The sequence below is a fragment of the Nicotiana attenuata genome, chromosome 6, assembly GCF_001879085.1.
Source record: "Nicotiana attenuata strain UT chromosome 6, NIATTr2, whole genome shotgun sequence".
Taxonomy (NCBI): Eukaryota; Viridiplantae; Streptophyta; class Magnoliopsida; order Solanales; family Solanaceae; genus Nicotiana; species Nicotiana attenuata.
The window spans coordinates 20927579-20944915 of NC_031994.1; positions in this window are offsets into that span (position 1 = coordinate 20927579).

Below are 17337 nucleotides of genomic sequence, written 5' to 3' on the forward strand. Positions count from 1 at the left end.
GGGGGGGGGGGGGGGGGGGGGGGGGGGGACCTTCGCATTTGCGAAGCTCCATGTTGCAAATGCGACTCCAACAGTAGTCGCAATTGCGAATGATGGTTCGCATTTGCAATGAAATAAGGCCACGCCAACCTTCACAATTGCGAATCCTTGGCCGCAATTGCGAACCTGGCATCGCAAATGCGATAACTGCGCCTGGGTAAATTGAAACTTAGACGGGATTTTCCTCATTTTTCAAACTCTTTCAAACCATAAGCTCTCTGGGCGATTTTTCAAATGAAGGTTCTTCCCCAAATCATAGGTAAACAACATTTAACTCATTTCTTTCAATCTACAACATCATTTTACAAGATTTAATCACAAAATTTAGGGATTTTCATGGGAATTTGGGTGTTTTTGGGAGAAAATTGAGAATTTAAAAATTTGGGGATTTAGACCTCAATTGAGGTCGGATTCCAAAACCAATTGCATATCCGGGCTCAGGGGTGAATGGGTAATTGGGTTTTAGTCCGAACCTCGAGTTTTGACCAAGCGGGCCCGGGGTCGATTTTTGTTTTTTTTGGGAAAAATGTTGGGAAAACTATAATTAAGCATTGGGTGTGAGTTCTTTAGCATATATTGATGTTATTAAACTAATTATGACTAGATACAAGTGAATTGGAGGTGAATTCTAGAGGGAAAGCGATAGTTGAGGCTTGATTTGTGGCCGTGGAATCGAGGTAAGTGTTTGGTTTAACCTTAGCTTGGGGGAATAGGTGTTGTGCCTTATTTGCTATGTGCTAGTGTAGTGTATGACGCATAGGTGTGGTGACGAGTATCTATACGTTGGTGTCAAGCATGCCCGTGAGTCTTAAATTGTGATTGTTGTGATTCTTAATAAGTACTACAAAGGCCTAAATTGTTGGTTACACGTGTTGAGTAAGACTTATGATCATTTTTCGTAATATTTGTCTATTGTTGAGCATTGGCTCTAATTGAGGTTCAATTGTGAAGTTAATTGTTGGAAAAAGATTGGTTATAGCTGATTCCCTTGCCGGGACATATTTAACTCTTATTGTTGATTCCCTTACCGGGACGTATTTAATTCTTATTGTTGATTCCCTTGCCGAGATGTATTTATTCTTAATGTTGATTCCCTTGCCGGGATGTTGATTGTTGCTATTGTTTGGGTGAGGAAAGAGTGATAAAGCACGAAGGGTGATGCCGTGCACATTCATACTTATGCATATTGTGAGGAAAGAGTGATAAAGAACAAATGGTGATGTCGTGCACATTTACATTGATATTGATGCATATGGTGAGGAAGAGAGATAAAGCACGAAGGGTGATGCCGTGCACATATCAAATATTTATTTGGTGAGGAAGAGCGATAAAGTACGAAGGGTGATGCCGTGCACATTTTCTTTATTGAATGCATAGTGAGGATTGAGAGTAAAAGCACGAAGGGTGATGCCGTGCATTCATTGCCTACTTGTTGTGATTTCTTGTTGCTATTGGTTCAAGTGCCGTAATTGTTTCATTCCATTATCTCTGTGTTTCCTTATGTTGTTATCCCCTATAGCATGTTGCCCCTTCCCGGTAATCTCTGTTTAGCTTCTATTACTGTTATTCTGTTAGATATTGTTTAACTGCAGGTTATGTTGTTGTTGTGTCCTAGCCTCATCACTACTTCACCGAGGTTAGGCTCGACACTTACTCAGTACATGGGGTCGATTATACTGATGCTACACTCTGCACTCTTTTGTGCAGTTCCCGGTACTGGAGCATACGGACCTTAGCTAGGGGTTGCTACCTTCAGTCCATCGGAGCCCCGAGGTAGTCCTGCAGGCATCCGTAGGCCTTGGCGCCCCCCTTCCTATCTTGTTTCTTTCTGTTCTTTTAAATTTCAGAGACAGACATGTATTTTCTTTGTTCAGACCCTATTTATAGTTTTCTTAGATAGTCCGTGAGATTGTGACACCAGTTCTGGGTGGTTTATTATTATGAATTTGTATTGGTATTATCTTAAATGTTAAATTCTATTTTTCCGCACTTCCAATTCCGCTGTATACTTGTTTTAATCTGGTAAATTGTTAAATATAAAGGTAAAAAGGGTGAATAATTAATAATATCGGTTTGCCTAGCGGGTTCAATGTTAGGCGTCATCACGGTCCCGACGGTGGGTAATTCGGGTCGTGACACATTCATTTATGTGTTCTAAGACCACGAATAGCACCATTCAGCATTCCACGACTTGCACACGCAACCCGTATATTTTTTTGAAAAAGTTTTATGTGAAAAAAATTGACAAAAATGTGAAATAATGCTTCAAAACTCATTTGAGTTGACTTCGGTCAATGATTTTAGCAAACAGACCCGAATCAGTGTTCTGACGGTCCCGATGGGTCTGTATTGTGATTTGGGACTTGGACGTATGCCCGGAATCAAATTCGGAAGTTCCTCTACGAATTATCGCCACTTGATAAAACTAGAAATTTAAATGTTTAACATATTCCTAAATTTGGCGATAATTGGATTTCGTTGATACCGGGTCCCCATTTGGATTCCAAGAGTTCGATCAGCTTAGTAACAATATTTATGGCTTGTGTACAATATTTGAAGTTATTCTGAGGTGCGTAGGCACGTTTTCCGTTAGTTTTTGAAAAAAAAGAGAGTTTGATTTTATAGGCTTGAATTTCTAACGTTTGATCGGAGATTTGACTTTCGTGTAAACGACATCAAAATGGTGTTTTCAGGATCCCAATACCTTCGTATGGTAATTTCGTACTTAGGCACATGTCCGTATTTGACTTTGAAAGTCCGTAGGACAATTCGGCACATTTTGGCGAAAAATTGGAATGTTGAAGTTTTGAAATATTTATAAGTTTGACCGAGAGTTGTCTTTCATTATATCGGGTTCGGATTGTGGTTCCGGAAATTTCAGTAGCTTCATTAAGTCATTTGGGACTTGTACGCAAATTTGAGTTCATTCCGAATTGATTTGACATGTTTCAGCGCGAGTTACAGTATTGAAAATTTCATAAACTCAGAAGTCTGAATCGACGCGCAATTTGTAGTTTCACCGTTGTTATGTGTGATTTGAGATCTCAAGTAGGTCCGTAATATGTTTTGAGACTTGTTGATATGTTCGGACGGGGTCACGAGGGCTCGGGTGAGTTTCGGACTATTTCTAGGCCATTTTTAACTGCTGGTTTTTGGCTACAGCAGTGTGCATCGCGAGAAATTCTACTGCACAAGGCTGACTTTAGAAGCTTATATCTCACAATATATAAGGAATTTGGAGATGATCCGAAAATGAAAGTTGTAGCTCTTTGGGTCTGGTTTCCAGAAGGGTAAACCATTCATCATTTGGACATTTGTAGAGAAAGTTATGAGCGATGTACGGAAGGCTGGTAATGTAATTATTGCCTAGAAATAATAAGACAAGTCGCATTTTACGGACGCGACTTTCCTGGGCAGAATGCTTAAATTCGGAAATTCAACGTTTTTGCTAATTTTTGAGTTTTAAGTCTCGGATTTGGACGATTTAAAAAGGTTTTTTCACGAGCTTGAACTGGGTAAGTGTTCTTTATCTTAAATTGCTTATATTTCATGATTCCATACTTATTTACTTCATGAATCCGCGAATTTCATTGAAGAAAATGAGATTTTATAAAAACTTCCATAAATGTAAAATGAGATTTGAAAGGCGATCCGATGTCGGAATTCGATAATTTTTATATGGTTGAACTCGTATCAGAACGGGTGTTCGGATACCGTAAATTTTTTTCGGGTTCCAAAAAGTGGGCACCACGTTGACTCTCGGTTGACTTTTCCGGAAATGACTTAAATTAAGTCTCTTTCGAATTGTGAATAATTTTTAAAGCTCCGATTGAATTGTTGGCCAATAAATTGCTAGGTTTGATTTATTTGGAGACTAATTCGAAAGGAAAGGCCGTGGTCGAATGATTAGTTGAATTGCGAAGCAAGGTAAGTGTCATGGTTAATCTTGACTTGAGGGAATAGAACCCTTGAACTACGTGTTACGTGAATTTCATGTGTACCGGCGTATGCAAGGTGACGAGTGCCGATACGTCGTCAAATTGCTTGTTCCAAGTTTATCCGTATTTCATAAATTGCTTTAATTCATGACTTAATTGTTATATTAATTATTTCTCTTATCTTCATTTCTCAATATTATACCTTGAATCCATGCTTTAATTTCTACATGCTTATTTGACTTATGTGTCATAATTGCTACTTGACATTAGCATTTCATATATTAAATTGCTTATTTCCTCCCCGATTCCACACTTATTTGCTGCATGTCCCTACTTGTTTCCTAAATAAATCATAATTATTCTATGCCTTGTTGTCTTACAGTTTTGTATTAATTGTTGCATTTATTGAAGTATTTAATCTATAAGTATTGATAATTGATATTGTTTGGGGAGTGGGTTGCACGTCGCAACAGAAATAAAAAATGATTATATCGTGGGGTCGGGTTGTACGACGCAATAGAATTTATTAAAAAAATATATTGGTAATCGCGTTGCACGCTGCAATATAATTAAATGAAAGTTGTATTTGTGGGATCGGGTTGCACAACGCAAAAAAATTGAATGAAAGATTTATATTGTGGAAACGGGTTGCACGCTGCAACAGAATGATAAGTAATAATTGATTATGACTGCCGAATTGACTTCGGCTGTTGATATCTATTACATGCTTTATTTCTATTCCTACCTTCCTATTATTATTATTATTATTAATTTTATTATTATTATTATTATTATTATTATTATTATTATTATTATTGTTGTTGTTGTTGTTGTTGTTGTTGTTGTTGTTGTTGTTGTTGTTGTTGTTGTTGCATAAAGGTTAATGTAAGCGACCTGCCTTAGCCTTGTCACTACTTCGTCGAGGTTAGGCTCGGGAGTTACTGAGTATATCGGGTCGGTTGTACTCATACTACACTCTGCACTTCTTGTGCAGATACCGGAGTTGGTCCCAGCTGCGTACATTTAACTTGCTCGGATTCAGCTATTCAGAGGAGACTTGAGGTATAGCTGTACGGCATTCGCAGCTCTGAAGTCCCCTTCTACTTTATATTGGCTGTGTATTAGTTTCTAGACAGCTTTATTTTTATTCATACCTTTATCTGTATTATTCTAGTAGCTACTTGTGACACCAGTTCTGGGATGGTATTTTGGCATCGCTATTAATTTGGCTTATTCACTAATTTTCAGATTTTATTCCAGTTAGTGGTTTCTTTATTGTTATTTAAAATAAAATTGTTAAAATAGCTAAAATTATTCTAGCATTGGCTTGCCTTGCAGTAAAATGTTAGGTGCCATCACAGTCCTGAAGGTGGAAATTTCAGGTCGTGACAATACTGCTTTAATTGCCCATTTTAAACAGTTATGGAGTTTATCTTGTACAATTCATGATGTCGTGTACTTGTTATTTTGCTCGTATTGTAAATCATGCCACGCGAACATACCCACAATTTGCAACACACTTATTATTATTTGAAATCCCCTAAGGTCAAGTCACGTAAACATGCACTTGAGTTTTATGATTACGTATCGCAGTTGTGCCATGGGAATCGTATCAATAATTATGACAATTAATTATTAAGCTGCACCTAGTCCAACAAACGTATTTATGATTTAATTTAAACTACCTTGAAATTGTTGTAAGGTCACGAATTATGAAATTATGTGTAGAAGAAGTGTATGATTTTACCGCTGCTGAAATCTGTATGTTTTTGTACTAATTTGTGAAATACTTTATGTCACGCCCCAACCTCGGGGAGCGCGACCGGCGCTCAACCGAGTGAACCTGGTCGAGGAAGCCTATTAGACACTTTCTACCCAACTCACTTATGACCAAGAGAAGGCATGGTTTCATTAGTTAAACAATAGAAGGGATGTATATATAAACATTTCTAATTCATTTCATTTTGCTACATCGTTGTTATGTTTCCAAAATACATACACATTACGATTTAGTGAGACAAGAGTCCAAATACAACATAGTTCATCGGACCTTTCTAGCACCCATACATAACCCACAAAATTTCTACGGAGCCTCTAAAGATGCAAAAGAGAGAGTTATGACAACGCCGGCAATAAGGCCCCGGTAATACCTCAAAACATAGTAATAATAGAATCAAAAGATACGGAACATGACCCAAGGATGAAGTGGGGGCTCACCGAGACTGCTGGGAGAAGAGGATACACCACTAGCTGCGATCAACTCTGTCTGCCTTGGAACCACCTACATCCATTTAAAGATGTAGCGCCCCCGGTAAAAAGGGCGTTAGTACTGTCGAATAGTACTAGTATGTAAAGCTAAAACACCATCTTAATAGAATGAACAATGAAACATAGAGGAAACAGTCATGATGTACAATAAGAGCTTCAAACAAATACGAAAAACATCAAGTAAGGATCACAAAGTCTCCGGTTTAATTTCCATCTTATTAAGTTGACAATCTCAGTGCCATAATCCATAATACCACCGTGTTTCTACACGGAGTCCGATCTCGACCCGATCGGCTAGGTCATCTCTTTTGAGACGTCAACCAAATCTACGATTCCAAATCAATCATTTCCAGCATAGTCACCACCATGTGTGCGGCATGGCTTCCGATCACGGCCCGATCGGCTAGGCCATCTCCCTTGAGACGTCAACCAAATCCACAGTTCCATATTTCAATACATTGGCACGAGTTGCTTTACTTATTAAGTCCTTCTTGGCACTTGGCCGCATTTCATAATTCAAGTTTCCCTTTTTACATATTCAATAACATTATCACCAACAACAATAAGGCCTATCATGTAAGGCATTTTCACACACCAGGGAAATGCTTGAAAATTCTAAGCACATAGGGGCTTTTCATACAAATTGGCACAAAAATCTTTATTGAATTTCTTTGACATGAATTCATAGCCTTTCTCAATACATATTCCACATTTGTAAACATATTCACAAATTGCATAACAACATGATAAACATTTTAGAATAATCATTGAACATAAATCTTTCAACACAACACATTAAGGCAACGATTCTAGTATGATCAATTTAGGAACTTACACCAACTATACGAACACCAGGGGTTCGATTCTAAGAAGAAAGAGGTTTAGCCATACATACTTTGTTTAAGCTTTCCTTAAGTTACTACAACGTTCCGGAAATTCCTGCAATCCAAATCTACTTTGAGACATAACAAAATCGAACACAAATTAGGAAGATATTCATGGTTTTAGCTCATTTGAGCATTTTATCAAACACTAGTTGTGCATCTTGATTTCAAAACTCTTCTACAAGATTTCCTTCATTACCCAACCCAATCTTTACTTATTTATGTTTAACTATCTTCCCACAAACTTTATTTGTACATGAATGTATACATAATACTATTACACCCAAGAATCATACCTCAATAACCCATCTTATACCCCAAACTCAAAATTAAAGTCTAGTGTATAGAACCTTACCTCTTAGATGAAGGTCTTGTGATTGGTTTCCTTGATTCTTGAAGATTGATGAAAGATTGAATGGTTAGAATGTTAGGCTTCCTCCTTCTCTCTCTAAAATTCTCTTACCTCTCTCTAAAATCATCAGAATATCGCCCCAAATGAAGCCCCAAAGCCCATTTATCGAAAAAGGGGTCGGGTTATGAAAATAGGAAAATTAACCCTCCGAACTCGGGTCTGCGGTCGCATAATGGACAACACAATTAGTATGCGGGTCGCATAATGCACCGCAAAACTGGTGCCCAAAACTGGGTTACACTGGTCCATTTTGCGACCATATTTGCGGTCGCAGATCAATTATGCGGGCCGCATAATGATTCTGCGATCGCAGAATCTGCCACGGGATCGCATTTTGCCAGCCTTTGGTAATTTGATCATAACTTTGTGTAGGAATGTCCATAACTTTGTGTGGACTTGTGCGAACACATTTGGAATTTTAGCCTATTATGTAATTTTCTAACTTGACTAAGACTTAGGCTTCTCATTAGACCCCACATTACATATTATATGACTTATACGATTATTTACCATATCCAATTGATGTCCATCATGTTAATAGCTCGTAAAATATTATAATTAGCCTACCTGGCACCATGAAATCCTAAATTGCTTAGCGATTTTTTTTTCGGGTCCTTACACTATAATATTGCGATCTTGTTGTAAAACAACGGCGTGTATTGGTCTAAATTTGTCGACTTGGTAGTAATGGGTAAACGAGACCAAGGACGGGGTCGATCGCAGTGTAATAGCGGGAGGTGCTCTCGCGAGGGCTGATGCCAGGGATGGGCACTTGAGGTGAAGAAATAACGGTAGGATAGGTTCAGATATGGACACAAGGAATATTCCTAATTTTGTACTTTTTAGGATTTCTGAGAAATATCCCTTATAAATAGGAAGAGATAGAGAACAAAGAGGGGATCTGGACCTCTGATAAGAACACTTTTGTAAAGAGTTGAAAAAGAAGAATATACAACTATTGTCTTGTTCACTGACTACTGAATTCAAGATATATCATTCACTTTCCGTTTGTTAGATCCGAGGATCCATTATCCATTTTTGACTCCCATCCCTCCACGTTGCTGTCAGGTGGGAGAATCATCCAAGTCATATTATATTTGGGTGATAAACTCCCTCTTATTACATTTATTTCCATTTATTACATTTAATGCATGTTCATATTATTGCAGAATTCATTGATAATCATTGAGCTCATATCTGATATTCGATACCCCTCAACATTAGATCTAGTATTTATTATATTTAACTAAGAATCATCCCTCATCTCATCATTAATTGGTCAAACAATATGGCGCCATCTGTGGGTAGTTTTTAGTTAAAAGTTTAGTTTCTTCTAGATCATAATAAATGGACATCCATCTTTTCCTCATTTGCACAAACTAATAATGGCAGGAAAAGGAGATGAAAGACAGAAGTCAACAATGGGTGTCATTACCAACATCTTAGACACCATCAACAAGGGTAACAGAGGAGGCGATGACAGTGTAACACCAAATGCCACACCCAGGCGGAGTGATTCACCTCCTCCTCACGCAAGTGTAACCATTTCACGCGAAAGGGGAGCTTCCACATCCGCGGCTGAGGAAGCACCACCAGCAGTGAAGAAATTATTGGAGGAGTGGCTGACAAGTACCCTCAATGACATACTCGACAAACCCGTTCAAAGGGCGAACTGAAATGCTGCGCCGACAGATATCATAACAACTACCGGTGAGCAACCCGCTCCTCAACAAGGTAACACTCACACCACTGTTGATGCAGGTAATGATGCACTCATGACCATTGTAAAGAAAATGGAAGAAATCGAAAAGGAGAACAAAGAGCTCCGCGACCAGATGAGGGAACATCAAGAAAGGGTTGATAAAATACCGGGCTCCCCTAAACTGCTACCGAAACGGGATATCGGTTGATTCGTCGAACAACCATATAGCGAGGAGGCAGCCCCGCATACCATACCCAAAACCTTCAAACTGCCGCCATATTTGAAGATATATGATGGCACGACGGATATCGAAGATCACATCATTCACTACGTCACAGCAGTAAAGGGCAACGACCTATCAAAGGAGCAAGTACCGTCAGTGCTACTAAAAAAGTTTGGAGAAACCTTAACTGGAGGAGCCCTAACTTGGTACTCACAATTACCGGCACGGTCTATAACAACGTTCGAGGAAATGGCCGACAAGTTCGTCACCGCCCGCGCCGGAGCTAAGAAAGCGAAATCCAGAGTAAATCATATATTCGTCGTTAGGCAATCGCCTGGCAAGGGACTCAGGGACTTTTTGGCTCGGTTTAACAGGGTAAGGATGAGCTTACCAAATGTATATGAAGGAATAGCGGTAATCGCTTTCCAAAATGGGTTGAACAGGAACGGATCAAGGGCGACAAGAAAACTACTAAGCAGACTCATGAAATACCCCCCACCACTTGGGAAGAAATTCACAATGCCTATTGTGCCGAGGTAAGAGCAGATGACGACGACCTCAACGGTCTGATATAACGGTTAACTTCGGTTCAAGCAGAGCCGAGGAAAGACCGTCGTAGTGACGGTCGAAGAGATCAGTCAGGACCCCGCTTCAACCGAGATAGGCACCAACCTTATGTCAGAACCGCCGTCCCACTTTCTCCTCGCCATATGGAAGGACCGTCCAGGCCGCATACAGGGACTCAGCGGAACAAAAAAGGTATGCCTCCGCTCTTATCTGCTCAGAATTTTTATGTTTCCCCTTCAGAGATAGTGTACGCACTAGAGAAGCTTGGCCCGAAGGTGAAGTGGCCGCAAAAGATGAAATCCGACCCAAGTACCCGAAACTCGAATATCCTCTGTGAATTGCATCAGGAGCGAGGTCACAAAACTGAGGACTGCATAGCCCTATGACAAGAGGTAGTGAACATCCTCCACCAAGGGCACCTAAAAGAACTGATGAGCGACCGAGGAAGAGCCAACTTCGGCCGCGGAAGAGAACAACACCAAGGCCCACCAAAGCCGCCCTCTCCCGCCCGCACCATTCAAATGATCATCGGCGGAGGCGACGAAGAAGCAATCAACCACATAAAGTTTACCACCACGCACAATCTAAAGCGCTCAATCACCCACGAGCGGTATGATGACCTCGTAGAAAGTATCATCTTCGATAAGTCAGATACCAACGGTTTGATCTTTCCTCACTCCGATGCTCTCGTCATTACTTTACGTATTTCAGATACTGATGTTAAAAGAATAATGGTAGATGACGGAAGCAGCGCGTGTATTATCCACCCTCAAGTTCTTGCACAAATGTGACTCGAGGACAAGATTGTACTACGCTGCATAACACTAACAGGTTTTAGCAATGCAGTCGAACGAACCTCAGGAGAAATAACGCTGCTCGTTATGGTCGGGGGTGTCACCCTAGAAACAACATTCCATGTCATGAACCAGGACATAACTTACAAAGCAATCATAGGACGACCGTGGATACACGCCATGAGGGTCGTCCCGTCCAGCCTGGATCAAGTAATCAAATTCCCAACTCCGTGGGGGATATTCAACATTCGAGGCGAACAACGCAATGCCCAAGAATGCTACTGCATCGCCCAAGATTTCACATTCACTCAACAGCTTAAAAGAACAAACTCAGAAGCATAATAATTATCAAAGTCGGGGTCCGAGCCCAGCGATCAGAATGACGTTATCAAGGACCCCGACGTCGTGGAAGCAGCGGGGTCAACAACAGAAGATCTTCATCCCGTCTAATTAGACAACAAAAACAACAGCTAAAAGGCTTATATAGGCCATAAGCTCTACGAGCCAGGTAGATTTCATAAATTTCTTATTGATAACGCCGATCTGTTTTCTTTTTCCCACTCAGTATGCCAGGTATTCATAAAGAAATTGCCACACACAAGTTGAATGTCGATCCCTTCTATCCCCCAGTACGACAAGTGAGAAGAAAATTCAATGCCGCAATCAACGAGGCCGTCAGTGAAGAAGTGGATAAATTACTTGCTAATGGCTCCATCCGAGAATCAAAGTATCCTCAATGGGTCGCCAATGTAGTCATGGTAAAAATGAAAAACAGGAAGTGACGGATGTGCGTAGATTCCACAGACCTGAACAAGGCCTGCCCAAAAGACTCCTTTCCCTTGCCTCATATCGATCAGCTAATTGACGCAACAGCAGGGCACGAGTTGTTGAGCTTCCCGGACACCTATTCAGGTTACAACCAAATCCTTATGGAGGAAGGGGACCAGGAGAAGACTACTTGCATCACCCACCAAGGAACGTACTATTATCGGGTCATGCCATTTGGCTTAAAGAACGCAGGGGCGACTTATGAAAGATTGGTAACCAAAATGTTCAAGGACCAACTCGGCAAAACTATGGAAGTTTTCATAGAAGATATGCTGGTCAAGTCAGAAAGGAAGGAAGATCACATCGATCACCTAAAAGAGGCCTTCCGGATACTAAGGCAATACAGGATGAAGCTGAACCCCGAAAAATGTGCCTTTGGCGTAACTTCAGGCAAGTTCCTCAGTTTCTTGGTGTCACAAAGAGGCATCGAAGTCAACCCCGGCCAAATCAGGGCCATTGAGGGAATACCTGAAGTGTTAACCAGCAAGAAATAGGTGCAAAAATTGACGGGCCGCATAGCTGTCCTGTCGAGGTTTATCTCACGATCCTCCAACAGATGTCACAAGTTCTTAACGTGCTCAAAAAGGAAAACGGGATCCAATGGAATGCAGAATGCATCAAAGCCTTAATAGAACTAAAGGCGTACTTGTCATCTCCCCCGCTACTCGCTAAAGCAGAATTCGGTGAATGCCTTCTCATACACTTGGCCGTATCGGAGGTTGCGGTAAGCGCAATATTGGTCTGCGAAGATAAAGGTATGCAATCTCCAATCTATTATATTAGCAAAACTCTCGCTGACGCCGAAATAAGGTACCCTCACCTCGAAAAGTTGGCCATGGCATTGGTTATAGCTTCACGGAAGCTTAGGCCATATTTTCAATGCCACCCCATATCGGTGGTAACGACCTTTACCCTACGAGGTATTTTGCATAAGCCCGAGCTATCAGAGAGATTGGCCAAATGGGCCATAGAGTTGAGCGAGCATGATATAACATATCAGCTGCGAACATTGATAAAATCGCGTCTACTCGCCGACTTCATCGTCGAGTACCAAAATAATGACTGAGGTTGAACAAGAAACTTCTCATACCTCACCCAGTCTACCCGACCTATGGGTCCTATATACTGGCAGTGCATCCAACGCGTTAGGATCTGGACTGGGACTCGTACTCGAGGTCCCAACAGGCAAAGTCATTCGCCAGTCCATACGGTGCCCCGATATGACTAACAATGAGGCCGAGTATGAGGGCGTAGTTGCAAGATTAAAGCTATCTCTCAAATAAGAAGCACGACGAGTCCTCCTTGGATGCGACTCCCAACTCGTTGTCAACCAAGTCACAGGGACTTTCCAAATCAAAGAGCAGAGGCTACAAAGGTACTAGGGAGAAATTCATAAACTGCTACCAGAATTCGACGAATATCGACTCGACCAGATACCTCGAGCACAAAACATCGAGGCAGACGATCTCGCCAAGTTAGCAGCGGCCACCAAAAACATCACGAAGGAAAACATGGTGACCCTCCTCCATTCATCGATAGACCAACTCGGGGTACACTCTGTAAATTTGACTTGGGACTAGCACAACCGTATTATAACCTATTTGCACGAAGGAGCACTCCCATCAGACAAAAAGGAAGCTAAAAAGCTTCGAATGCAGGCGGCCAGGTATAACCTCATAAATCACGAGTTATAGAAAAGAACGTTTGGGGGCCCCTTGGCGAAATGCCTTGGGCCGAATCAAACAAGGCGCGTACTCGAGGAAGTACTCGAAGGCCACGGTGGTGCCCATACAGGCAATCGGGCCCTTGTCAGATGCCTCATTCGAGCAGGATATTATTGGCCCACAATGAAGAAGGAAGCCGCCGATTATGTCAAGAAGTACGAACAGTGCCAGAAATATGCCCCTATGATACACCAAGTGGGCGAGCACCTCCAATCTGTTACATCGCCATGGTTGTTCATCAAATGGGGAATGGACATCATCAGACCCCTCCCAGCAGGGCGAGGTAATGTACCTTTTCTTTTGGTTTTAACTGACTATTTCTCCAAATGGGTGGAAGCAGGTGCGTTCACCCAAATACGCGAACAGGAAGTTATCACATTCATATGGAGAAACATCATATGCCGCTTTGGCATCCCCAAAGAAATCAGTTGTGATAATGGACCCTAATTCACAGGAAAGATGACTGCCTAGTTCTTTGAAAAATGGCATATCAAGCGAATACTCTCCATGCCATATCACCTTGCCGGTAACGTTAGGCCAAATCCTCCAACAAAAAAATACTGAATATCTTGAAGAAAAAACTTGAAGATGCCATGGGACTATGGCCGGAGTTACTCCCAGAGGTACTATGGGCATACTGCACCAGGCCAAAAACAAGCATAGGAGAAACGCCATACTCACTAGTCTACGGGACAGACGCCATGATATCGGTTGAGGTCGGTGAACTCAGTTTGAGATACTCCAACGAAAGTGGTCCAAGCAATGATTAAAAAAAAAATAGGACCTCGACGAAGCAGAGGAGCGAAAAGACATGGCTTACATAAGAATGGTAGCCCAAAAGCAACAAGCAGAATCATACTACAACAAAAAATCCAATATACAACCACTCAAAGTCGGAGACTATGTACTCAAGGCTAAAACACAAGCGAGCAAAGATTCGAGAGAATGCAAACTAGGAACCAATTGGGACGGGCCAGTTAAAATCACGGCTGTAGCAAAAAAAGGATCTTTTCAACTAGAAACGATGGAGGTAAAACCGCTACAAAACAATTGGAATGCCGCCCATCTTAAATACTTCAACTTCTGAAAACAGACGCCCTCCACGTTGTTCTCTTTTTGCCTCATCTGGGTTTTATCCCAGTTTGGTTTTCTCGGAAAAGTTTTTAATGAGGCGACAAAGGGGACGTCTAGAAGTTCAAGTATAATTCATCGCCCTGCCTGCCGACTGCTTCTCCAGGCCGAACGATGAAGGGACTGGATACATGGAAACTTCTCCAATATATGTATAAAATGAAGGACACAAGTAATATTCTCCAATGAATGAAATAAAGCAACATTTTTACTCTACACCAAGTCTTTTCACGCTTACATTCGACCTCGCTCGAACCATTTTACATTCGACCTTGCTCGAATTACTTTACATTCGACCTCGCTCGAATTGTTTTACATTTAACCTTACTCGAATTATCTTACATTCGACCTCGCTCGAATTATCTTACACTCGACTTCGCTCGAATCATTTTACATTCGACCTCGCTCGAATCATTTTTACATTCGACCATGCTCGAATTACTTTACATTCGACCTCGCTCGAATTGTTTTACATTCGACCTCGCTCGAATTATCTTACATTCGACCTCACTCGAATTATTTTACATTCGACCTCGTTGGAATCGTGTTACATTCGACCTTGCTCGAATCATTATACATTCGACCTCGCTCAAATTATCTTACATTCGACCTCGCTTGAATCATTTTACATTCGACCTTGCCTCGAATCGTTTCACATTCGACCTTGCTCGAATTATTTTGCATGCCACTTCACTCGAAGTCTTTAACTTTCGACCGTGTCGAACATCGATCTAATCAAAAAATCAGGGACTTCCCCACATAACAAAAAGAAAAGAGAATGAAAATCAAGAAACACGTAGCAGAAGGGGGGGCTGTTCCATTACAACTATCAAGTTACAATACTTATTTAAAAGGGCCCAAAGACGCCCTCAAATTACAAAACAAAGCAAAAAACTAAGTATGATAGTTTTACACCACGTCATCCCCATCGGCATAGTAATCAGCATACAAAGAATAGGAGGCAAGCCTATCCGCATCATCGTCAACATCATCCCCACCAAGCGTACGAGGGGCATAACTGCAAGCTTGACGGGCCGCATAGGCCTTAACACGGACACCCTCAAGTTCTACTTCGGAAATCTTCCCGTTGACTTTCAAAGACTTATATATGTCAAGCTAAGCTTCCGCGTGAACCCACATCTCATACAACCCCCGCAGTACGCCAGGATCGGCAGAAGTGTGAGACGTGGACGGCTGCGACTGCCATCGCACCTCCTCAACCTTCAAGGTAACGACCTGCTCGTTCAATCCGGATAACTCTGCCTCCAGATTCTGGATCCGCTCCTCTAACCTCGCCACCATAAGCGCTGATGTATCAGCCTCGCTCCCTGCTCGGACCTGCAAACGCGGAGAGCGTCTTCTGAGGCCGCCGCTTCAGCCACAACGGCCATTTTGCCTTTCTCAGCACGAGCTAATTCTTCAACCTTGGTGCTCCACTCGCTCTGCAGATCAACAACATTCGCCTCCCTCTGCCCATGTTCGGCAGTTAAAAATGCCACCTGAGCTTGAAGATCGGCATTCTCGGCCATCAGCCTTTTGCTCACCTCAAGCTCGTCCTCCTTGGCCATTAGAGCTGCCTCAAGCTCGCTATATCGTCCGATGGCTCTCATTAGCTCATCATGCCTCTCCTTTAACTCTTCATCTTTCTTTGATAACTCCTCATCTTTCTATTTAAGCCTGTCGCGAAAATACTGAAACTTGCTATTCTGGTTAAAGACGTCGGCTAGCGTTTGGTGCTTAATACGGTACTCCCTGTACTTGGAGGTCAGCTTTTTAAAGAGGGCCATCCTCCGCTCCTCCTGCCGGTCACGCTCAATCCCCATGATAAGAGTCTGGCATGCAGAAGAAAGGAGTCAGTATGAGCAGATCACACATGCACAACAAATCCTAACATTAAAAAGCACTTACTCGCATAGCCATGCCAGATATACTCAGTGACAACTCAGCATCACTCCTCGCCTGCAGCATCATGTTCTCAGAAGCCACGCACAAGGAGGCAAAGGATGGCACTGCCCGTTTCGAGTTGGCAATAAGGTCATAACCTACGGGGATGATTACGTGCCGGTTGGGACCCTCCGTCCTTACCTCCATGCGAGTGTTCCTCTGGAAGAAGGCCCGTATCTTTTTAGGGTCGATATTCGAACTAGAACCATCATTCCCCGCAGGTACCGCTCTATCTCCCCCAGACGTTGATGACGCACCACCTTATGCGGTCCTTATAAGCCCCGCATTCATACACCTTCTCGGCCCCAGAGGACCTCCTCTCAAAAACGGCATCCGCCGTAAAAACAACCCCTACGTCTGGTGCAAGTGCAGGCGCCGCTTCTGGAGCAATGAGTTCCTCCGGCTCAATACCAGTGACGACGACCTTCCCAAGATCCATCCTTTGCCTTTTTCTCGATGGCGACTCCTCTCCATTAGATGACTCGTCTACAAGATGGTAGATAGGCCGGGAAGAGATCTCATCCCACGTAGCAACATTCAGAGGGGTGGAATCCCTCGTTGACAGAGCTTGAGTACGACTTCCACGAACGGACTCGGCCTAAGCGAATTGCATCCCAGCCGATGCGATAGCTTGGCGAAATGCCGGCACGGGAGCCTTCTTCTTGGAAACTCGTCGACCTAGTACGAAAAGGAGGTCACATCAACGAGCAACGGCAAACAACAGATAGCTGAAGGAAAAGTAACACTTACTAGACGGGACCTTCGGTCCGAAGTGCTTGTGGAAAATCGCCCAATCACGAATACCCGCCATGTGAGGCAACACGCGAGCCACCCAATCTTCAATGGTGAAGATAGGGGAGGGTGCACGCCTATCAGCTGAAAA